General features: G+C 44.3%; 1 protein-coding gene across 3 annotated transcripts in view; it reads right to left on the reverse strand.

The window, feature by feature from the left end:
* The window catches only part of FGF13 (fibroblast growth factor 13), a 1132668-nt gene that overhangs the window by 1077173 nt on the left and 28927 nt on the right, over positions 1-26568 (reverse strand). For all 3 annotated transcript variants that reach the window (XM_078688624.1, XM_078688621.1, XM_078688626.1), the window contains exon 2: positions 20003-20043. The gene's annotated coding sequence lies outside the window, so the exon portion shown is untranslated. The remainder of the gene's footprint in view (positions 1-20002; positions 20044-26568) is intronic.

Below are 26568 nucleotides of genomic sequence, written 5' to 3' on the forward strand. Positions count from 1 at the left end.
TTATTTATTTATTTTTTGCATTTGTAATGCGCACAGATACCCACAAAGGGTTTCCCGGCGCCAGGGCTAAGAGGTCGAAACACAGAGAGCACTTAGACTTTTAAAGAATGGAAGTATGTTAACTTGCCTAGAAATGCCTCCTGTTTGGCCCTACCTCAAATACATTAGTGGAATGCTATGTCTTTTTACCCTTTTCCCCAGGATGATGGACAGCTTTCCCGCCGAGTTTGGAGACAAAGTGTTGATGCCTAGGAATAGGATCACATCTGCATCAAAATAAGAAGCACTTAATTCTTTAAAGTATAAATCATCTACATGTTTTTCTCTGCAGCTCCAGTTTGGAAAGTTATCTGGTGAAGACTCTTGGGGAACAATCACATTGGTGAAGTTACAGATACACAAGATTACAGGAGATATTTTCTCTGCATCTTTTACGCAGCTGTAGTGTAGGAGACACACTATACATTTACCCAATGATGTAGGACTTACTAATTAGCCCGTAGAAAGCACTTCACTTGGGTAGAGTTGTTGTACAAAATGGTGACCACTTGGATAAATACGCAGGGCAGGATTGATTCTGGCACAACGTTCATTCCACAGAAATGATATCTCAACAGGAAGTACTTACAGATATAAACAAAGCAAGTGCCCAAGTTGAAGCTCCACTTCTGGAAAATACTAATCATCCTAACTTCGTGCTATTGGCCAATGCAAAGCAAGTGTGTTTTCTCTGCATTTCCACTGTGAAAAGTTATCTGTAACCTGGGATGAAGGTGATTGCATCATTGCTTTTTTAATCCCAATATCCCATGAAATGATTGTGACGAGGGAGTTCTTTCTTGTCATCTGCTGCTGAGAGCAAAGGCCAGGGTTCTCTCTTTTAAATGCCTTAAGTAATGCAGTTTACAGTTTTTAACGTCTTTATTTCGAATTTTCTTCATAAAAGACATGCATACTAATACAAGACATACTGCAAGAATATACATATACAAATTTTAAACAGACAAAGAATTTGTTTAAAAATCTCAATTAAATGTACATAAGAAGACGTCCATAAAAAGATTAAAACAAGTATATAAAAACAACCATTACATTTGTACTGCCCAAGTAAGATAGATAGACTATGGCAAGCTATTTTAATTTTAATTATTCAGTTTAAAGTGCTACGAGCGTCCCTAGTTCTAACTAGCCAGGCCCACCCGAGGAATTTTGCCAGCCCTATGGATAGCCATTCAGATGACTGGCTGGGTTAAAATGTAAGCTTGACCCTTTATAAAAACTTCTCAAACATTGCTGTATTTCTAGAATAAATCAAATCTATGGGGTACAGGTGAGCTAATACCACCCCTTTCTAGCAAATGATTATATACTGCTGTGGGTCTTGGTAGGGGGGTGTGAGGGGTACACGGATAGAAATCATACAAATCCAAAATCGTGATGGGACCATCACCTTCGTGAGGCTGGGAGGATCTTAAATAGGGGACGATGTTCCTATTCCTAAATTTAACAATAATTAAATCCCCGGGAATGTCCTTAGGTAATGACCCTAGCCAACCCACCCTTCTAACACTCAAGATACCACCGTCTTTATTGGGTGGCAGGGGTCTGTTTTTAGCTAACCAGAAGATGACCTTGTGTAATAGGTCCTGATAACTCTCGGGTTTCCTGAGGGCGGGAGTCGGTACACCTGAAAGAACAAGCACAAAGGGTGCGGCTGCCGGAGGTAAGTCTATACATGCAGCTCTATTTGGCTCTACTCTAACAGCAGAGTAATTAGTTAACACAAGATTTGGGGCATTTTTAGTGACCAGTGGGGCTTGACTCTTGGGAGGCTGTCTTTCAATCGGGACATTTTTTCTCGTATTAGACAAAGATTTGCGGGCGGTTTTGGTAGCAGTTAGAGGTAGCATGATGGGAAATTGTCTTACAATTGGAACAGTTTTTGTTGTGTCAATTACCATAGGCACTTCAGGTACAGTTTGGGGGATAGAACAATTAGGTATCGCCATCTTTATAATGGATGAAGAGTTGGCTTTAATAGCTGTCTCTATGCTTGTCAGCCTATCCCCTAAAACAGTAATTTGTTCTAACAAAGGTGCTATTATAGATCTTAACAATAGTTCAAGCTGAGGTAGTAATGGCAATTGAGGCGATGATACTTTGTCCTCCAAACTTTCAGCAACACCCCTGGGTGTGATGGAGATTGTGGCAGGCGATGGGGAATCAATACAAAGTGTTTGTGTTTTGGGTTGGGTTTCATAATCGTTTACCCCGTCATGTTTCCTTTTCGCGCTTTGTCCCAGCGACAGAACAATTGCCTGGATGTTGTCCTCATGGGGTGGTATGGATGATTCATGAGGTCTGTCAGCGGGAGTGTTGATACTAGGGCCTTTATCGGGGGAAGAGGATGTTACTGGAATAAAGTTAGTCCCGCACAAAGCGTTTAGTTCCTCCCAGTAGGACACAATTTGCGAACTTTTAGGGGTATATGACGGGGATTGCATTGTATCGAGGGGTTGGCGGCGGTCATCATTATCTGTGTCGCAGATAGTGGTAGGTGATGCATAGCTCTGGATAAGCTTTTCCATTGTCTAACTGTAATGTAGGAATTTAATATGCCCCCTTATGCGTCATGAATAATAAGGTATGTTCAAAAATAGTGTCTTTGATTGTGAAGCCCAAAAGACCATGGGTAATCAGTAAATGGAGAAAAAAAAAAAAAGAGAAGAACTATACCTTCCTTTGCTGGGGAGCAAGGGGAGGTGGCCCGTCCCGGCTTCCTTGTGCCTCTGAGGGCCACAGAGGGCCCGCCCTTTGCCCGGGCTTCTCCCGTGCGGCTCCCGCGCGCGACTCGCGGGTCGAGAGGCGTTCCATTTACTTAAGCGCCTCCGGGCGCGCTGGTGACGCGAATGCTGCTCGCCTCCCTGGGGCACCTGGGAAGGGTAGTTTGCGTTGGTCTGGCCGTTTCCCTCACGGCGTGGCAGATAGCGGGGAAAGCCGTTGCCCTCACGGCTGCCGGTCCGCTTTGACTGTGGGCCCCCTGGAGCTCGGGACGCTCCGTTTACTTAAGCGCCTCCGGACGCGCTGGTGACGCGAATGCTGCTCGCCTCCCTGGGGCACCTGGGAAGGGTAGTTCGCGTTGGTCTGGCCGTTTCCCTCACGGCGTGGCAGATAGCGGGGAAAGCCGTTGCCCTCACGGCTGCCGGTCCGCTTTGACTGTGGGCCCCCTGGAGCTCGGGACGCTCCGTTTACTTAAGCGCCTCCGGGCGCGCTGGTGACGCGAATGCTGCTCGCCTCCCTGGGGCACCTGGGAAGGGTAGTTCGCGTTGGTCTGGCCGTTTCCCTCACGGCGTGGCAGATAGCGGGGAAAGCCGTTGCCCTCACGGCTGCCGGTCCGCTTTGACTGTGGGCCCCCTGGAGCTCGGGACGCTCCGTTTACTTAAGCGTCTCCGGGCGCGCTGGTGACGCGAATGCTGCTCGCCTCCCTGGGGCACCTAGGAAGGGTAGTTCGCGTTGGTCTGGCCGTTTTCCTCACGGCGTGGCAGATAGCGGGGAAAGCCGTTGCCCTCACGGCTGCCGGTCCGCTTTGACTGTGGGCCCCTTAAGTAATGCAAAATCCATTGCACCATTCACACACTTGCTCATAGACACACAGGTATTCACCCACCTACTCACACACCCACATAGCTACTCATATGCCCACTCTCAGACCCATTTTAGCAAACAATGGTCCTTAGAATGAGGATATAGAGGAAAAAATAAGATATAGACTTAAATGGGTACTATATATGTCATGTGTCCAGCCGGACAAGGAATTTTAATATGGCAATGTATTTCAAAGTGGCAAGTGATATAAAAAAGACAATACAACGGGACACAATCCTGCACCCGATACATAGGAAAGAGAACAAACGGAACAAAAAATGACAGAATAAACAAAACAAGTTACAGGCAAAAGTTGGAGCTGTGGTAGCTTGTACAAATCATCTAATACAACAAGCTAAACCAAATAATAACCACAATAATTAAACGCATTGGACCATGTGGCACTATTTTGCATTGTCGACGACGTTTCGATCCCAAGCTCATTAGTTAAAAGGGATCATCATCAGGACTAAATAATTAAGATTGCCTGGTTTAAACCGAAATGCCTGTTGGAATAAAAACAGGGAAACAAACAACAATGGCCTGTCAGAAATTCTGAGACGGAACAAATTTTTACAACATGTCAGCAACTGTTTTCAGAAGGGCAACACATAGATTAGATCTAGTAGCATAAGTGAGTAAAAAACTACGAAATACATAAGGTAAATTAACATTTGGCGAGTGGCGAGAGAAGAGATGTTGAAGGAAAAAAGGGGGGTGGTGAGATACTCGAGATGGGTGAGACGTGAAGTTATTGAAAGTGAGACCCCGTATCGCGAAGTGATAGTCCTAGGTACCGATTACGAATACCGCGAAGGCTAAGAAAGGAAATAACAACGCCAGGGATTGAAGGATGGTGCAGGGCGGTGTGGCAAGGTTTGTAGAGAATTGTACATGCTGGGATATATTGTCGTCAGGGCTTTTTAATTAAGTAAACATTATGGTGGAGACAAGTGAGAATTACATGCCATATACGACATTGCTCATTTAAGTTTTATGATTTAGAGTGCCATGCACTTGGATATAAGCAGGGGAGGCTTACCGGGCAGTTGGGCCATTTGCAGCGTGGCGTTGGGAAGGATTTAAGCCTCCGTTGGGCGGTTGAAACTTGATGTGGTGAAACCGCACTGCTAGAGAGGGAGTGAAAAAAAAAAAAGAAAATCGGTCTAGGCATTGTCTCAACATTAATGTAAATTAGTTTGGGTGAGACGGGTAGGGCGGGTACCTTTAAATGGAGGTCCAAATGGGGTAGAGTGATAGAGCGGAGCTCTGGATCAAGAGTATCCGGATCGGATGTGGCCAGGCCAGGTAGCTGCCTCCGTGTTCTGGGAGGTATTGATAGCGCGGGCCGGGTGTTTGCTGCAAGGGGTAAGGAAAGGGGGTGACAGTTAGCTGACAAGTGTATCGAACGGGGTAGAGGGAGGGGGAGGGGGGACTTCAGCATGGGCAGTCGCTCTTACCTTCAGTGAAGCCAGCAACGGTGTGCCGTGGGTTCCGCAGCACGATGGCAGGAACTGGGGACTGCAGAGTGAGGTGCGTTTAAATAGAACGCGAGCGGGCGCCATCTGGGTGAGTGTGCAGATTGGAAGGGAAGAAAGACTGCACACCGGGCCAAAATATGCAGGGGCAATGAACGCAATTAAGTTCACAGCATAATCTAATGTGGGGAAGGTGGTGCCTACAATAAAAAAGGGTGAAGGAATTAGTGGAAGTGCAAGTGAAAAGGATGCCCCGAGTTGCTCAGAGGAGCAGGTGACTTTCGACAATTCAAGATACTTTTGGAAAAATTTACTTTTGGAAAAATTTAAAAACACATTTACATTTTGAATTTCACGGTTGACTAGCAGAGAATTGGCACTGATCAGCATTTGGGCAATATGGTCTGCCAAGGACCTTATGTCCATTTCAAGAGAGTTCTAAATTGTTCCATCTGTAATACTAGTGTTCAATGAGTGACATCTCTGCAAATGAGGAGCAGTTTGGGATCAGGGAGATTGTATAAAGTTCATAACAGGGTTGCCCAGTCTTCAGTCCTGTTTAGGCCGTTCCTGATAGTGTCCAAGAGAATTATTGATTTTAGCTCTTCTCTGTTCAGTAGTTGGACCATGTTGCCACCTCTTTGTGGCAATTTCATTACTTTGAGGATAGTCCAGCGAATGTCATCTGCATCATGGTTGGCCTGTGTGAAATGTCCTACCAACGGTGCGTTAGGTGTTTTGCACCCGATCCTGCTTAGGTGCTGACAAATCCTTGTTTTTACTTTATGCGTTGTCTGACCAATATACAATTTAGGACAAGGACACTGTATTAGGTAGATTACATTGCACGTATTGCAGTTTGAGAAGGCACGACAATTTATCGTAATGTTATTAAAAGTGAAACATTTTCCTTCAATTGTAAATTCACATATATTGCATCCACCACATTTGCAGTGTCCCAAAATAGGGGCCATAACCCACATTGAATCAAGTGTTGTGTGCGGACTGGGATTTAGAAAGGCTGCTCTCACAGGGTGATGTTTTAAATTGCGGCTTTTTCGAAAAGCAAAGAGTGGTCTCTCAATGTTCAAACTACCTGCATATATTATTGGCCAGTGCTGAATTATCGTTTTGCGGATTTGGTTTGACACTGGAGAAAAAGTGGTGACGCAGGCAATTCTTTCTAGTTCAGTTTTGGGTTTGGGGGTGAGAAGAACATCGCGGGGGCAGTACCAGGCCCATGGGTTTTCTGTAGAGACGCGTTAATAGTTCTCCTTTGGAGTGAAAGATGGTCAGGACTAGAAAGGCAATAGATAATTTGTCAGATGTGATGGTGAATTTGTCAGATGTGATGGCAGTTATTGTTTAGCCAGTGTAAAAAATGTTGTAAAGCATTGGTGTCATGTCTCCAGATGATAAAGATATCATCTATATATCTTCGCCAGAGGCAAATGCCTGAAAAAAATGGGTTTGCTGTAGTCAGAATGCAACCTGTTTCTAGTTAATCCATGAACAGAATCGCTAGATTTTGGGCAAAAATCACGCCCGTAGAGGTACCCTTGATCTGTTGGTAGTAGTGATTATTAAAAGTAAAGAAATTTCTCGTAAGGCAGAGTTCTAGGAGTTGGGGAATGAATAGTGTGGGGACATTAAGGGGGCGAGGCCGTGAGTCGCGTATTCTCTGTATTACCAATTACGTATTCGGGATCCCGAATACGGCGAGATACAAGAGGAGCAGGGAGACAATGTGATTTCCGAAGAGCACGATAAAACTGAAAAATTCGGCTCCATGTGGCATATATGAAAGCAACGCCAATTGACTAGGGCGCACTAAAAACGGCACGAGTATCAGGTGCATCCAGCTAGTCGCTGCATCGATTGGCCTACTCCCCACATTAATGGGTTATCTATCTACACTTTCATGAACTCTGTGGCTCCCTTGACTCTGGAATAGTATTCTTGATAGACAAGACTGAGTAGCAGCATACTATTAATGAAAAACAATAGTGCACTAAATATCCATAGACAAGAAAGAGTTTGGATTTAAGACCGACCAATGAGGTGGTAATTTGGGACCATCTACACAACATTGATAACACAAGAACCCTGTCCTGATGAAGGTCCTATCGTTTTACCGAAACGCTGCGTCGACAACTTTTGTAACAAATATATGTTTTTAAATATTTCTTATATTGCTTGACACATTTTTTTTAAATGTTTCTTGATGGCACTGAAAAGTTTTTAAATAAAGTAAATTGTTTTATGAATGTATAACTTCCCTAATAAATTGTACACTTTTCTATACTCATTTTTGTAATTGTTTTTCATCTCTGTGTATTTTTTATGTGATTCAATATACATGTGGTTATGGTGGTTACTTAAGAGCTATGAGAACATTCTCTTGATTTAATGTATGCCCCCCCCTTTTTTTCCCAAATTTAACGGTCAGCTAGGGCTTTTTTACTTTTCATATTTTACTCCTTGTCCCTGATTGGATCTTAAAGGAGACCTCCCTTTCCTTTTTAAAACTATTCTAATTCTAGACATAGGGCCTGATTTAGATCTGGGTGGACGGGTTACTCCAGCACAATGAATTGCGGCAGGCGGGATATCCATCACATTGTGACGGAGCAACCCATCCGCTGAGATCTAAAGCAGGCCCTTAGCATTTTAGGGTCCACATCTATGTTAAGAGCAAGTGGAGCCTGTGAACAAGACAAAAACATGCTTTTGTCGATTTAATGGCTGTCAATGTGATGACAAGTGTGCATCGGGGCAACTGGAATTATGCAGCAGATGAGGATCAAATTTATGTGACAAGGATCAGTAAATTATGCAGTGTAATGCAGCGCATTTGATGACAATATTACTTAATTATATTGACATTGTTACCCATGTTAACTTTATCTTAGCAAATGGTTGACCTCATTAGTACCACTTTAATACTCGGGTAATATTTGTGAAGGGCCTCCCCCATGCTGCAAACATATATGGCGGGTTTTCAGTAACTTTTTATCTGTTTGAGCTAGAAACAATTTTGTTTTTGCTAATCCTACACATTATGCAGCAGATAATGGATTAGGTGCAAAAGTGTCAAACCCATAATTATGCAAACAACATCAGGGCTGCAGAATTGCAGTATCACATAATTCCTATGGACCTATTGTACGCCAACATTTCCTGCATGCAACAGCTTTATCAATGTTAAACTTTGTTCTTATTTGTAAGAGCTTTGGCATTATTTGTTTCAAAGTCCATGTATGCAAAGGCATAGACATATGTATTGAAAAGGTACAATGCTTTGCTAAACACTACAGTTAATGTTTTCTGCTATACTTTATATAGTAAAACCAGTTGTAAGGCTATGGTATATAGTTATAAATATAACATACCTAAAATAGAGCGCAAGACCCATGGGGATCAACTTGCTTTTAGTCGCAACAATCTGAGTAAAAAATTTAAAAGTGTTTCATTTGAACCTCAACATTACATTGATCATATATTCATTAAAAAAAGCACAAAAGTGGCAGAACATTGGAGGCATGCTACTTTTATTAATGACCCTACCAAAGAATTCCCCAGCAGCAACGCCTATCATGCCTTTACCAGGTGTACGACTTAGGATTGAGAAGACTGTAACTCATCTTTCTGATAAACCACTACCCATTTATCTGAGGTTAGTGAGGTTCTAAATAAACCTTGCAAAGCCAAATACTTGACTACACTAATTCCTCTGCCTTCTTATCCATAGTGTACAGCACTTGGTTGAGAAAATGGTGGTCAATTATAACCCCTGAGAATCTGAGTTCACCAGATCAACTGTAGATTCTCCACAGTGTGTATTAAACCAGTGATCAGAATGACCGTTCAACAGGGTAGACAAGCAAACGCGTTTATATCAATGGAAATTTATATTGCGGTAATTTGCAGTAATAACTGGCCTTCATGTGGAATGCTCTAACAGCTGGCTGATATGTGGGGCCAACTTGAAGAAGAAAGTAGTTTTACCTTAAAATGGGGTTGGGAGAGGTCATTAACAAAAAAGCACAAAAAGTATTACAGAATGTAGTTTTCGGTAAGTTACAACGGCTTTTCTAAATCCTCATGTTATTGCCTGACAACTAACACATAGAGCCAGAATCACAAAGGTAAACTGAGATGAAAGTCTAACTTTATGACTTTCGGTATTCACAAAGGACATTTACGAGTATTAAGGTTAGACTTTTGTCTCAGTTTTGGTCGTGGTTAAACTTAGGACCAAAACTTTATTTCAACTGAGACAAAAGTCTAAATTTACTCCTCATAAATGCCCTTCGTGAATACTGAAAGTCGTAAACTTAGACTTTCATCTCAGTTTACCTTTGTGAATCGCACCCAGTCTTTGTTATATTTATTGTTAAATTGAAGTTTGAAAAAAGTTATGAAAATATAAAATCTATTATACTGAGATTCTGAAATGTGCAAAATGTGTGATGATTTTTTTCAGTAAATCGCATAGCTCAAAGTTCCAAAGTAGGTGATTTAAGAAGGACATAAGACAACATTGTCTGTGTGTGTTGTGTGTGTGTCTGTGTGTGTGTGACTGAACATGTTTATGAGTGGGTGTGTTGTTGAAGAGTGTGTGACGGGAGAGTTACGTTAAGATATAGTCCATTGGCAATGCTTACTCCCACTGATCATTGCAGGTTTTATTTGACTTCCATAGTAGCTTGGCAAAAGAGAAAAATGTGTAGTTTATTGAGACTGGCCTTCAACCAAGTAGGTCCATGAAGCCTTATACAGTGGCACTTACCAAGATGACTATGCGTAGTTTTGGACATATATCAGTGCCTGTGTACAGTGCAATTCAGAAAAGGGGGTGGTGATGAACAGAGTGTCTGAATTAAGCAGACCACTCTTACCCAGTCCAAAGATCAGGGCTTGATCCATCACCGTTATTTAGCTCACTGCCCCATCCCAGCTCAGAACCTGGCTATATGCAAATTAGTCTGTCCCTGGCCCAGTGCATCATGGGAACAGGGCAGACCAAACAACCAAGCCAATTCTTCACCAGAAAGGAGACAAGCTACCGGGGACCGGTTTCTGGCATTTCAGCCTCGTCGGCCCGGCTTGCTTGAATCCTGATGGAGCAGTGAGCAAGGGACTCATGTCTGAGTATACCCTGCCACACCTATACTGGCCAAAAACGATTCAGAAAAGGGGGTGGTGATGAACAGAGTGTCTGAATTAAGCAGACCACTCTTTCCCAGTCCAAAGATCAGGGCTTGATCCATCACCGTTATTTAGCTCACTGCCCCATCCCAGCTCAGAACCTGGCTATATGCAAATTAGTCTGTCCCTGGCCCAGTGCATCATGGGAACAGGGCAGACCAACTACCAAGCCAATTCTTCACCAGAAAGGAGACAAGCTACCGGGGACCGGTTTCTGGCATTTCAGCCTCGTCGGCCCGGCTTGCTTGAATCCTGATGGAGCAGTGAGCAAGGGACTCATGTCTGAGTATACCCTGCTACACCTATACTGGCCAAAAACGATTCAGAAAAGGGGGTGGTGATGAACAGAGTGTCTGAATTAAGCAGACCACTCTTACCCAGTCCAAAGATCAGGGCTTGATCCATCACCGTTATTTAGCTCACTGCCCCATCCCAGCTCAGAACCTGGCTATATGCAAATTAGTCTGTCCCTGGCCCAGTGCATCATGGGAACAGGGCAGACCAAACTACCAAGCCAATTCTTCACCAGAAAGGAGACAAGCTTCCGGGGACCGGTTTCTGGCATTACAGCCGTCGTCGGCCCGGCTTGCTTGAATCCTGATGGAGCAGTGAGCAAGGGACTCATGTCTGAGTATACCCTGCCACACCTATAGTGACCAAAAACGATTCAGAAAAGGGGGTGGTGATGAACAGAGTGTCTGAATTAAGCAGACCACTCTTACCCAGTCCAAAGATCAGGGCTTGATCCATCACCGTTATTTAGCTCACTGCCCCATCCCAGCTCAGAACCTGGCTATATGCAAATTAGTCTGTCCCTGGCCCAGTGCATCATGGGAACAGGGCAGACCAAACTACCAAGCCAATTCTTCACCAGAAAGGAGACAAGCTTCCGGGGACCGGTTTCTGGCATTTCAGCCGTCGTCGGCCCGGCTTGCTTGAATCCTGATGGAGCAGTGAGCAAGGGACTCATGTCGGAGTATACCCTGCCACACCTATAGTGGCCAAAAACGATTCAGAAAAGGGGGTGGTGATGAACAGAGTGTCTGAATTAAGCAGACCACTCTTACCCAGTCCAAAGATCAGGGCTTGATCCATCACTGTTATTTAGCTCACTGCCCCATCCCAGCTCAGAACCTGGCTATATGCAAATTAGTCTGTCCCTGGCCCAGTGCATCATGGGAACAGGGCAGACCAAACTACCAAGCCAATTCTTCACCAGAAAGGAGACAAGCTTCCGGGGACCGGTTTCTGGCAATACAGCCGTCGTCGGCCCGGCTTGCTTGAATCCTGATGGAGCAGTGAGCAAGGGACTCATGTCTGAGTATACCCTGCCACACCTATAGTGGCCAAAAACGATTCAGAAAAGGGGGTGGTGATGAACAGAGTGTCTGAATTAAGCAGACCACTCTTACCCAGTCCAAAGATCAGGGCTTGATCCATCACCGTTATTTAGCTCACTGCCCCATCCCAGCTCAGAACCTGGCTATATGCAAATTAGTCTGTCCCTGGCCCAGTGCATCACGGGAACAGGGCAGACCAAACTACCAAGCCAATTCTTCACCAGAAAGGACACAAGCTTCCGGGGACCGGTTTCTGGCATTACAGCCGTCGTCGGCCCGGCTTGCTTGAATCCTGATGGAGCAGTGAGCAAGGGACTCATGTCTGAGTATACCCTGCCACACCTATAGTGGCCAAAAACGATTCAGAAAAGGGGGTGGTGATGAACAGAGTGTCTGAATTAAGCAGACCACTCTTACCCAGTCCAAAGATCAGGGCTTGATCCATCACCGTTATTTAGCTCACTGCCCCATCCCAGCTCAGAACCTGGCTATATGCAAATTAGTCTGTCCCTGGCCCAGTGCATCATGGGAACAGGACAGACCAAACTACCAAGCCAATTCTTCACCAGAAAGGAGACAAGCTACCGGGGACCGGTTTCTGGCATTACAGCCGTCGTCCGCCCGGCTTGCTTGAATCCTGATGGAGCAGTGAGCAAGGGACTCATGTCTGAGTATACCCTGCCACACCTATAGTGGCCAAAAAAGATTCAGAAAAGGGGGTGGTGATGAACAGAGTGTCTGAATTAAGCAGACCACTCTTACCCAGTCCAAAGATCAGGGCTTGATCCATCACCGTTATTTAGCTCACTGCCCCATCCAAGCTCAGAACCTGGCTATATGCAAATTAGTCTGTCCCTGGCCCAGTGCATCATGGGAACAGGGCAGACCTAACTACCAAGCCAATTCTTCACCAGAAAGGAGACAAGCTTCCGGGGACCGGTTTCTGGCATTACAGCCGTCGTCGGCCCGGCTTGCTTGAATCCTGATGGAGCAGTGAGCAAGGGACTCATGTCTGAGTATACCCTGCCACACATATAGTGGCCAAAAACGATTCAGAAAAGGGGGTGGTGATGAACAGAGTGTCTGAATTAAGCAGACCACTCTTACCCAGTCCAAAGATCAGGGCTTGATCCATCACCGTTATTTAGCTCACTGCCCCATCCCAGCTCAGAACCTGGCTATATGCAAATTAGTCTGTCCCTGGCCCAGTGCATCATGGGAACAGGGTAGACCAAACTACCAAGCCAATTCTTCACCAGAAAGGAGACAAGCTTCCGGGGACCAACACCTGGTGGCCCCCCGCCCTCAGAAACCCACCCACCCCACAAATCATGCACGCAACCTGGGAATCATCCTGGAGTCCAAGCTCAAAATGGATTGCCAGATTAACTCAGTCTCGTCCTCCTGCTTCCACACCCTCTGTCTCTTACGTAAGACCTTCAAATGGATCCCCCTTGAACACAGAAAGACTGTCACTCACGCCCTGGTCACCAGCATACTCAACTACATTAATGCACTCTGCACCGGAATAAACAAAAACCTCACCTGCAAGCTACAGAACATCCAGAACGCTGTCGCAAGTCTGGTCCTCAACCTGCCAAAACACTGCCACATCTCTCAGCACCTGTGCACACTCCACTGGCTCCCCATCGAGGCAAAAGTCACCTTCAAGATGCTCACCCACGCACACAAGGCCCTCCACGACACCACCAGCATACCTGAACAGCCGACTCAAATCCACGCACCCCAAAGGACCCTACAACCAGCCCAGCTCTCCTACGCCATGGTCCCACGCACCAGAAAAATCAGATAGGGAGGCCGCTCCTCCTTCCTCACGTCCAAGGCCTGGAACGCCCTTCTGCTCCACCTCAGACAAACAACAACGCTTCCCATCTTCGTAAGAGACCTCAAGACCTGGCTCTTCAACGGACCCCCTCCTTGATGGACCGGAACCTGCACTCCCCCACCCCCAGTGCCTTGAGACCCTTACGGGTGAGTTGTCGCGCTCAACAAACGGTTGATTGTGGAACAAGAGGGTCCTGGCCAAGCTGTCTCCTGAACAGGCCTCTCAAATTCTTACTTCTAAGTGTTCTCTCACAGAATAAAACATTGATTGTTCTCATTTTCCATTGGGGCCTCATCTAATTATCTTTCTCATACTTCATCAAATTTTCAAGCTGATCATTTCATGCCTTCTCAGAGTACACCTTCTTCTTCAGGTTTTCACAGAACACATCGTAATTGTTCTATTCTTACTAGATTTAAGGATTTTTATGTCATGATTCCTTTATTTTATTTTCATTTTTATGGGATGGAGATAATGTAAAGGGCTTGTATTGTATATTTATTTACCTGCATGTATGTCTGTAGTTTTTATTCCATTTTCAATTGTATGACATGTTTACCATTCCATGTTCGCAGCATGCACCATTCTAAAAATGCTTATTTTTGAAATGTGTATCGCTCGTGAAGTCTATCTTCAACGAAGCATGTCAGTTGATCAACACTCATTAACTGCCTGTGCTTCATTGGGGATGGACGCACTCACATGGATAACCTGTGGAACTGAATAAACTAACTTCTGGATCTTTAACTGCTTTGATTTGCTCCTTCCTTTGAAACCATCACGCAGGAACTTTACAAGTGCGCTAGCGCTATATACAATATTATTTACATGTGATTAACAGGAAGAGTGTGATGTCATTTACGACAACCATACTACAAGTGTTGTGTTCCACAATCAAATTAAAAAACAGTATTTTTAAATTCAATTGTGGATCACGACACTCGTAAAATGAATGTCGTAATCATTTAGTGGTATTATTCATCAATCTACACGGGTCCCCGGGTGACTGGGTTGCTCCTCACGTTGCTTTTTCTTGAACAATTTATGAAAGTGACAGAAGATCAGGAGAAATGTGAGGGTTTAGAAGCGCAGCTAATGCTGACATTCTCTTATACATTAGGTCTTAGCAGACAAACAACAGACTTACAGGCATTATTATGACCCCACAAGAAGCAAACCAACACAGGTCTTCTCTGATTGTTTGAAATCTATCAGCTCATTACGTTCAGCTCGAAACAATGATGAAAAGTTATAAAGGATCCAAGTAAAAGCTGAGTAAGACTAAAAGGGGAAGGTAGTCATGTTAAAGAACTGCTTCTTGTGCATGCACATCCCACTATGGCACATAAGCATAAAGGAATATGTTTAAAGGAATTCCACAGCTGCTTCAGTCAGAAAGGTGGCTGTAATATTTGTCAAGGTTGCAGCTGAACCAGTTAACAAACAAATGTTGACCCACACAATGCACTAGCAACACAGGCAAATTTAAAAGCACAAATGTACCCAACAGCTTTTCTGGTCAAGTGTATATGCACCGTTGGACTGGTGGACAACCCTAATGAGTTTATCCCAGGATGTAGTAACAGGTGCATTCCTAATGGAAAAGTAAGGTAGGATATAATTAAAGCCTTCCACGAAGGACTGACCTCAAATGATGCCTGAGCAACGGCTGTGTTAACACTGCTTCTGCAAAGGTGCTAGTGGCCACTAATGCCAGAGAAGACTAACGGTATGGGTTACAATGACTAGTTTTTAAAATAATACATTGAAAATGTCTTTTATTGCGTGATCTAAGTTATCCATTCCCATTAACGCTTTACAGCCTTTTGACATGGGGTATTTAGATGATATTATCCCACTTACTTCTCTCAACTAAAACAATTATATTTTGGTTGCTGTAGATTCTTGCTCCAGTGTCAGGTAGGTTTGGCTAAAAAGCAACGTGACTGACCTCACTTTTGTGGAATCTGGCTGTCAGGGTCAGACTGGGACACAAAATAGACCCAGCCACCAAATTAACAAGCATTTACAATGCAATAGGTCTCGCAGCATTAAAGTTTGAGTTATTGGCATTGTGTATGACAGTGCGTTGCATACATTTTTTATCAAACTTTGAATTGGTGGGCAGTGAGAGTGTGTGCAGGAGTATGCTGTTCTTGAAAGCAGTGTGGTAGAGAGTGCAGGAATTTGGGTGACATGAGCAATGTGGATGATGCACCTCAACCACGGGGCTGACGCAGTTATTATTCACACAGTTCTGATGATGCACCTCACGCACGGGCTCACAGTTGTTATTCACACAGCTCTGATGATGCACCTCACGTACGGGGCTGACGCAGTTATTTACACAGCTCTGATGATGCACCTTAGGCACGGGCTCACAGCTGCTATTATTCACACAGCTCTGATGATGCACCTTAGGCACGGGCTCACCGCTGTTATTATTCACACAGCTCTGATGATGCACCTCACGCACGGGGCTGACGCAGTTATTATTCACACAGCTCTAATGATGCACCTCGGGCACGGGCTCACAGCTGTTATTATTCACACAGCTCTGATGATGCACCTCCGGCACGGGCTCACAGCTGTTATTATTCACACAGCTCTGATGATGCACCTCCGGCACGGGCTCACAGCTGTTATTATTCACACAGCTCTGATGATGCATCTCACGCCCGGGCAATAGGACTCTGGCGAATCAGCGCTACGCACTGTAAACGCCACGAGACGTAAAAATGGACTTTATTAGTGCATTAGAAAGATTAAAAAAACGTTGACACTGTATGCGAAGTGCAACCGTTATGAACTTGTAAAGAAAGGCAAGCTGTATAAGTATTTTGCAAATAATGGAATCCTGCATAAATTTGAGATTGCTTTTGGCAATTTTGTTTTGATATCAGAAAAATCAATCGTACAACCTGCTCAGCAGACCGTCAAACTAGTCCAAACAGCCAAACAACGGCCTTCATGCTGACTTGTCAGACTAGCAAATCGTGCACCGTTTAATTTCCTTATAGGCCAGTCTGAATCTGCTAACGTTCTACGTCACTAAAGGGCATCGTACCGATATCTTTAATCCATACATGGCAGAAAGGCGCAAAAGCCATCTTCCCCGCCCCAAATTATTTGCACTCAGTGAGATCTTATGGATTTTGGGGGCAGTGGGCAAGACATCCAGCAGAGGCCCATGTTCAGAAAACTTTGAATTTCATTACCAGTTTCCTGCTGATTCAAGTCCACATGGTGCCAACAATATTAAATTAAATCTTAAACTTTGCTGAAATAAGTCTTGCTCTGGACACCAAAAATCCTTAAGAGGACAATGGGTGGAGAGACGCTGTCAGCCGTAAAGGCAGGGCTTTAAGTGACCCGGGTCTTGCCGGTGCTAAGTTAAAAAAAAACAGATACTGAGACGGGTCCCTATGATGTTCTTCATTTTTGCCCTCTCGTGGGCGTGAAAAAAAAATATCTTCACTTGTGGGCACTACCAGCCTTTGATGTCCCCTTGGAGGGACTCCTTTGTGGTGCATGCAGCCTCGAAGGTACCATCAGCTTCTGGTGGCCTGAAAGTGCGGGCCAAAGGGCTCCGCACCGGGCAGGAGGGGTGCCGGGCAGGGCGCAGGCTCTAAATGTAACAGATCTGCAGTGATAAAGATGCGTCATGGGCAGCGGCTACCAAGTATTAATTACCAGCTTCAAGACATTTTTTAAAGTGTCAATTAATAAAAGTATTTTACAAAAAAATTAATATAACGTTTCTAATAGAGTGGTATAGTTATTTCACAGTTTCATAATTACAGAACTGAGGCACGTTCACTATAAGTTACCACACAGTTATTGTTGTTACTTAGTCATCTTCTGCAGCTAACAAACACTGATAAAGCCAACAGTCTGGGCTTGTTTTAATATGTGCCAGCCGGTTTAAGTGCACGCCTGTTCTAATATACATCTGGATGCAAATAAAGAAAGAGGCACTGTGACATTTCGGCATGATAAGGTATGGCCTATTTCGGGTATAGTGCATTCCACTCTTAGCACGCACCGCATGCTTATTAAATCATACGTGACTAGGGCGGCATTCGCCAAAAATCCTTAAGAGGACAATGGGTGGAGAGACGCTGTCAGCCGTAAAGGCAGGGCTTTAAGTGACCCAGGTCTTGCCGGTGCCAAGTTAAACAAGTTATAGGTATATATACTCATGTTTGTAGGGGTGAAAAAGGAGTTGGTTAATAAAGTTGTATCATCCAATTCACCCCTCCTAATCTGCGCAGCATTCACCATCCCATCACGTCCATTAGCATTTATTTCAGAACTTCGGCCCTACCTAACGTTCCTTCATGCAAGACATAAAAGATTCCATAGTATTTCCTCAATATTCCCTTAACATTTCTGAATTTATGAAACTATAACAGTTCTACCGAAACACCAAAAGGAAACAGTTACGTGAATCGGAAACCCCTATCAACTTAATAAAAACAAGTAATTTCCGAATTGCAGTGATGTTCGGTTATTCCTTTAAATGTGCAATCAAATATAGGGGTCCAAACGTGACAGTGGCAGCGCTCTACTGATGTCACCAAGTCATCCTGAATCTGAAAAGGGAGGGTATTTTCGAGTTATTTGAAGCCCCCCTTCCCTCCATCCAGGACAGAAATGGCGAACAATGTTACTGCTGGTCCACTACGGAAGGGCACAGAAACACTCGCCTTTCTTCCCCTGAACTTGCAGCGCAGCATTCAGTGTGATGATGTCTGTCTCCATCGGTACATAGGAAATGCTCCTAGCGAGGCTTCGTTTATGCAATTTCTTGCAGCGCGGACATTACCCCAAGTTGTGAGAGCGCTTACCATAGGATCCCGTACGCAACGTGAGGAGATTTACCCGCTTAAATGCGTTATAAGTACAAACAGACAGTTAAGAAGTAAAATCGAAATTGACTCTAAACATTAAATAGGGCTTCCCCGTGTTACGACTTCCAGGTCCCCAACCATGCATTCCCGCTGTGGTCGGTAAGTTTACCAAGAAGCCCCCGCTTTGAAATAAGACACTGACAACGGAAGGCATTGACACCACTGAATGACAATTATAAAACGAGGAGCTTGAAAAGCCGTCTCCGGCAATGAGGAGCAGAGAGTTGAAAAGCGGTGCTCTGCAGGACAGCACCTACTTCCGGTTTGGCCGGCAATGCTTCCGGGTCGCCGCAGGCAGCGCGGCGGCCCGCCCTGCACGGGGAAGGGAGGCAGCTTTCGAGGAGGACAGCACCTGGCCGCGAGCGCGTTCTCGTGCGCGTGACCTTAACAAATCGCCGCACGCGGCCAGTGCTGTCCTCCTGGGAAGCTAAGCCGCTAACTATAGGTCTCTGGCGAGAGCGAGCTTCGCTCGCTTCACCGAGACCTAAAAATGACTCCTATTAGTTAACCAAATAGCTAAAAATGTGGTCCATAGGCTGTATGGGTATTTTGCAAGGAATGGTAGACTTCATGCATATGTGTTTGCGGCAGGCAATCTTTGTTATAAAATCAGGGAAACGAACAGTAAAAACTGCAAAAACAGGTCCAGTAGACCAGAAATAAGGCACAGAAACTGAAAAGAAAATTGTCCCACAAAATGATCTGTCAGACCAGCCCATCAGGCACTTCCGGATTGCCCTACAGTCCTGTCAACCCAGCTCGTTGTCTTGAGTAAGGACAGACATATTTTACAAATTTCTGTCAGAAAATTTGGATATCCGTCACATTTGTGACGGAGTAACCCATCCTCCAAACTTTAAATCAGGCACTAAGTCAGAAGGTAAAAGCTTTGACCAAGATGAACATGACTGGTGTATCAGACCTGCACTCCATCGCAGTCAGCCTGAAATTGCACCTAGGTCCTAGTCTAACGGAACTGTAGACAATCATTGGCAACTAGCGATTTTAGGACCTATTTTAGTTAACTTATTGACTTTAAGAGTTGAGCCTGACAGAATTTGTGATTACTGCTTGAGGTACGGAGTCATCCACCCCAAACAATGATCCAATTTCTTACAGTTATGCTTCAGTTTCATGAGTTGTACCTCATATGAAAAACACTGCGAGTTGGTTTCAAAGAAATATCTTTAAGATATATCTTTTCACTGTTCAGGCTAAATGTACAATGTTCATGGCACTTTTGGTGGACATATTATAATTTGTATGGTAAAAGGTGGCTGCGGTGAGGGGTGGAAAAGTGCATCAACCCAATTGGATTCAGAGTACAAGGTTAGTGCTTTCAGACAATGTGTAACCAAAACTAATGCTTCATTAGTCACAGCAATTTGGCTCATTAAATTGAATGCATGCACCCAGCACTTTTAAGGTATGCCTCTTGGTCATTAAGTACCAAATCGGATGATCAGTACATTCCTCTGCTCTAATCATGTCAAATGTGAAGAAATGCTTTTAGATATGAGATTAGACACATACAGTTGCATTTACCAGATCTCACTTACAAAGACTCACCGGTGCCACAGGCATCACTGCTTTGTTAGGTCCCTTATTATCTGTGAAACAAAGAAATGAACTCTTCAGTGCTACATTGCTTAAACGTTTAAATGTTTGATACTCTTATTCCTCAAAGGAGTCTATTGAATGCATTAGGGAAATTAACTGTGCCAAATTACAACAGACATTTATTGCTAGTAATTTGCATGTCCTACACAAGGAATGGAAAGCAAGTTTACCATATTTCACCAGGAAATAAACATGGTAAATCTTAGGACATGGATGAAGAAGTGCCTGATAAAAACGTTATGAACAATAACAGATTGAAAATCATCAGAGTAACATACATAATTAAGCACTGAAAGCGTTAATGTGAATCTCCATGGTATTGCCTTTGATGTACTTGCCTTTCTAGCTTGCAGAAGGACTTTTGGATATTGCCGATTCCTCTCCACCCAACTCACCTGGATTCGCCTAAAAACACTGAACCTGTGTATATGTGCTCATCTCCATGGCATCTGGCTCCTTGTTTGATCGGGTCCTGCTTATCCTCCCATGCCTGGGAGACTCTCACCACCAGTATTTGCTGCTGTACTGCCACGTTGACTGACTCACCTGCTATTTTCATTGTACCTGCACTGTATGTCATATACCATATATTTTTTATTCCGTCCACTCAGCTTCACCTACCCTTGCATCTAAATGGCCACTAAATATTGGTTGTATGCTCTGTGACACCAACTGGTTCTAGATCAGAAATGGTAAACTCAATGCTTTATTGAATGTCCCGGTAATGGACACTTGAAAGAATCTCCCCTACTTCTTTAGGCATTTGTATCTACTCCTGCACCAAAAGGGCAACAATCCTTGAGAGGACCTATCTTTTCACCCCAGTTCTCTCCTCCCACATCACTCAGCATGGATCCCACCCTTACCAGAAAGCTAAACGCTCTATTATCACCTGCAGGAACAAACCCATTTAATAAACTAACCTCCCACCCTAACATGAGGAATATCAAAAACACAGAACCCTCAACCTTAATAAAGAAACACTCATTACTGACCCTTACTTCTGCTACAAAAAGTGTGCCCCACTGTATGACCTCATCTTCTCTACCAACCAACGTGCTAAATGGAGGGAAGTTCTTCCACACGCAACATCACCATCACCAAAACAATTCCACACGGACACAAACTTACTAGTGAGCTCACCACAATATACAATGCAGATGTCACCATCTCCATTTATAACAACGGCACCATGCTCATTCAATCTACAGATCGCAATCTTGAACTCTTCTTTAATCTCTTCTACTTCCTCAAGGACAATCTAGACACCACCCCCTGCCAGGCCCCTCGCATCTCCTCTCTGTCTCCTGCCTTTCCGATAACCCCATATATCCCACCCCCTTACTCCTCCCGACACCCATCTCCCTTGGCGATCCCTCTCCTTAATTTGGTCACTACTGAAGTCTAAGACCTCCTGTCCACCAGCAATGCCAACACCACACTGGCATCCCCATTTCACACTCTTCTATAGACCTCGACAATTACAATCCAATCAACAAGATCAATACATCCACTGCCTCCTCTCAACCACCAACCATTAGCAAGTCTCCGATTGTGAACCCTACCGATGCTGGCTCCTCAAACTGCCCCGATTTGGCTAGTTCGCTACACTACATTGCTCCCCCCTGTCAGGAAGCTCTTAGGAGTTGCTTTACCGACTCTATGCTCGTGACTATAATTTCAAAACTGCAACTGATTAGGGGTGACATCCTCAAACTAGTACATATCACCTCCAGCCTGGAACACACAAAACACTCCCCCATATAAACAACACTCTAACTCCCAATTGCCATTCTGCCTGTATCCCTCCCTACAACTGGGGCATTCATCCTTATTGGAAATTCACACAAAACCATAACCACTCCTCCAAACCCAAAAGGCAAGTCAGACAGTTATCGAAATACAATGTACTTTCCCTCCTAGACACCTATAACCATGCTTCGACTGACCACGTTATACCCTATACAAAAATCAATACTGTCATCACTCACCCTCTCATGGCATCCCACCACAGCACTAGATTAATAAATAAAATGAACCTCAAACAAGTTCCCATCTCACATACGCACATGACCACACTCAAAACAACCCTTGAATTCACGTTTTTCAATTGCAGGTCAGCTGTGAAACATGCAGAGGACACAGTCAATCTCATACTTAACCATGGCTGTGACATCCTTGTGCTCACTGAAACTTGGTTGAACGAATACTCAGCCCTAATCCTTGATATACTAGACCACTCCAGTCATGAAATCATCAGACTAGACCGTTTAATCCGTTCTGGAGACGGGCTTAGTCTGTATATGCAGGCCCACACTTTCTTTGAAACAATCGCACAGGTTTTCAGTGACCTCCTGTGAATACCTAAGGATCCACATCACTACCACTACAACTCAAGATGTTCTCTTTACACATTCTACTACACACCAGGAGATAACCTCATGTTCATCGAACAGATCATGGAGACTATCTCCTATAAAAATGATGAAGATAACAGCCAGATTTTTCTTGGTGACTTTAGCATTCACTGGAATAATCCTAGTGACTGTCTCTTGAACTCTTTAAATCCTTCCTCCAGGACCTTAACCGTATCCAAGTGTGCAACAGCCCATACCCATAACAAAGGGGCCACCCTTGACTTAATCATTGCAAAAGAGAACACTATACAAATTTAATTCATTCTATCAGAAAGAGCAATTATCTCACATATCATAAAAGACAATACATTAAAAAATAGATTGGACATTCCATTCTCATAAGAATGACAAGGCTAACACAGCAGAAAAATCGATCAGCAAGTTACTCCATCCATATACACAATAATTTAGTATAAAAGCAGAATAAAACTATAAAAACGTAGAATATCCCAACCCATAGTGCAGTAAGTGTCACAGAATTGATATGACTAGGTTAATATTTATAATAAAAAGCTTTTATATCAGGCTTAGCTTATATGCACGGATTGCCCACATCCAGTGTAAACATTTGTCAACAGCAATGGCTATGGGTAATTATCTCTATGGGCCAACCTATGAATACCAAACACTGGGTACGAGATACCCACAAGATTAACTCACTCACTATGTCGGCTGTTAGTAACAACATCCTGCTCCCTCCCTCCTCTATGGATAACGCTTATGACCTCATGCCACCCTTCTACCCAAACAACTAAAAAGAATCCCAACTAAATTCTCCAACCCTTGGTTCAATTGTAACCTTAACAAGGAATGTCATCACCACAGATTCTCAGAAGGAGCATGGAGACATACCCCCTCCCTGTCCAACCTCAAACTCCTGCAACAAAGACAGAGTGCCTAAAATAGGAAAATTAGGAACTCCAATGCAAACTTCTTCCAAAATCCATCAGGAACAGCAACTAATCAACCTAAAAAATAGTTCAAAACTATCAAAAGTCAGACAAACCGCAGGACCGATCCCCTTCCTCAGACAACAAAACACTACCTAACTGCGAGACCTTCGCCTCCTTCTTTAATCACCAATGATATCCAGAATACTCTGCAACTCCTACCATCCTAACCTTTCCTACGTTCCACCCCTCATGATCAGAAAGGATGTGTGAGAAACTCCCCATGGTCACGAACAAATAACGCAGCCTGGTCTAGCTTTAAAACCTTTGATGAAAATGACACCCTAAACCAATTGACCTTTCTTATATACTCCAACCACTTCAACGATCCCCTTCCCTCCAAATTCCTCGACTCCATCCACCTCCTGCTCCCATTATGGACTAGGATAATCAATTCCTCACTCACCCAAGGCACCTTAACTGACTGCCTCAAAAGGGGCCAGGTTACTCCTATCCTAAAAAATCCAACTATGAGCAATCTGATCCCAACAATTACCGCCCTATCTCCAAGATTCTAACTGACCTTAGCTAACCTCTTAGAAAAATGTGTACACTTACAGCTTTGCAATCACATTGAGCATTTCCAACTCCGTGACCAATGTCAATCTGGCTTCTGAATGGGTCATAACCTCGAAACTGCCCTGGACCACATTGCCGACAATGCCCTTCACTCATTTGACCAGAATGAGTCTTGCCTACTTATCCTACTCAACCTGTAAGTGACATTCAACTATGGCAATCATGATACCCTTTTGAACTTTCTAGAACAGAGTATGGGTCTCTCTGGCACCATGTTAAAATGGTTCTCCTCTTTCCTCCACACAGATCTCAGAGCATCCTGATCAACCATGCTCTTTCTGATCAGACGTCAAAGTTGATTGGCATACCCCAAGGATGTACTCTCCCCCAACATTGTTTAACTTATATATGAAGCCCCTAACTGAAACCATAAAACGTACTCACATCTTCTACCACATGTATGTGGACGATACTCTACTCTATTTGAAAACTGTCTCTTCTGATGACATCAATATCCTCAACAACACCCTGACAAAAATGCAACATTGGCTGACCCGTACCCACCTCAAACTCAATGCCCTCAATTCAGAATTCTTACTGATCTCACCACCCACCATCCCCCCTAATAGCAAAGACTGGGTCCTTCATCTTACTGCCTTGAATTTTACCCCAAAGATCATTGACTATGCAAAATTTCTATGTATAACCTCGTACAAAGCAAGCCCTCTCCATGCAAAAACACATTAGTGCCAACACCAGAGGAGCTAACCATCGATTACATATTCTAAGGAAACTAAAAAGTTCCTCCCCTCGGCAGACCTCAAAACCGGTGTTCAAGCTCTTGTGTTATCAAAATTAGACTACTGTAGTTCTATCCTTGTGGGCCTTTTTGAAAATCTCACTTGCACCCCTGAAGGCTACCCTACAGGCAGCTGCTAGGCTCATCACGGGATCTAAAAAACATGATCACGTCACTCCCGACCCTCAGTGACTAAAATTGCTACCCTATGAGACCATAATCCAGCTCAAAATTGCATATATTACCGATAAAGTGCTGCACCACAATACTCCCTCCTACCTGACCCCAAAACTGACTTTAAAGATTGCAGACAGACTCTCTTGAAGCACAAGCTCCTTACTACTCGAGTTACGAAAATGAAAGAAAAATAAAACGTAGAACCGATCCCTTCTACAGAACTGCGCCCACAATCTGGAATTCCCCGAGCCCCGAGATTAGATGCAACTCATCCACCTTCATCTTCAGGAAAGAAGAAAAAACTCTACTATCCACCAAATTCCTCTCACAATGAGGCTCTCACCTCCCTATCCTCATGAGCGACTATTCCCTGCCTGTTTGGTCATTGATTGTGGTCACATCATTGACCATCCCTCCAAGTTAAATGCAAATCTCTTTCCTGCATCTCTCTGCCAGCTACACACCACTCTGTTTCTTATCGTTTTATGCCTGACCTAGACTTATGTCCTGTCCTTTTTTTTCCACTCTTTTTATTTAAATTTGTAAATATTAATCTTTGTGTCTATACCATGGCTGTACATTATCACCATTTGTATCATATGTGCCCTTTGTTCCTTATTCTAAAGCACTCTGTCACCCAAAAGGTCTTGTTTGCGATATATAAAACTCTAAAATAAATAAATAAAGGAACAATTACCATACCGCTAGCTATGAGATTTAAAAATATCATTAATATGATGGCATTACAGCCGTCTTCAGCCAGGCTTGCTTGAATCCAGTGGCAAAGTGAGCAAGGGACTCACCTCTGAGCATACCCTGCCAACTTATGGTGAACACAGCGGTACAAAATTGCGATTGTTGCACTTGGAGCGTTTTTTAACCTTTTAACAAATCGCTTGATCTTCATCTTTGGGGGCTTCCAGTATAAGGGGAATTGATTTTGTAGGCATTCTGACACCTGAACACCTATCATTCTCCTTCCCTCAGCCCAGCCGCTTCTCAGCCGACACTCGGCGGCGGTGGGCGCCATCTTGAGTGAGGCAGGCGGGGAGAGCGCTCTAGTCGCGCCGTCCTCCCGCCCTCTTATCTCCCTATATAATGTGCAAGGCGGCCAGACGGCGCAGCGGGCTGGCGCAGCGGGCGCGCCGGATGCGTGCCGAAGCCGCGCCTAAGCCAAGCCCGTCTGCGCCCGTCCGCGCCAGGACCGCGCCGGGCGCAGGGCATGTTGCCCATTCTCTTCCTACCATCAGGTATGACCTTGATGAATTACGCGCACTGCGTTGCGTAACAGGAGATCACTACTGTCAGGGTTGCCCTCCTATTGACCTCCTATTGGGCCCATTCTCGTGCCGACACTGTAAGTGGACGCCCCTGGAGACCACCCCTGGAGTACCCAAACCATCGCCCACACCAAAGTATAAGCTTAAAATCTTTAAGGGAGGGCTTATTAATGCCAGGTCCCTAGAGTGCCACGGTCAAGACATTCACGACCTAATACAACACCACGGCTTGGATGCCCTCTTCATAACTGAAACCTGGCTCAATGATTCATCCAACCCAGACCTAGCAACCGCCCTCCCCCCAGACTTTACCATTTTTAGGCGGGATAGACCCATCGGGAGAGGAGGAGGGGTAGCTTTTGCCATTAAGAAA

Source organism: Lissotriton helveticus, chromosome 4_1 (assembly GCF_964261635.1).
Source record: "Lissotriton helveticus chromosome 4_1, aLisHel1.1, whole genome shotgun sequence".
NCBI lineage: Eukaryota > Metazoa > Chordata > Amphibia > Caudata > Salamandridae > Lissotriton > Lissotriton helveticus.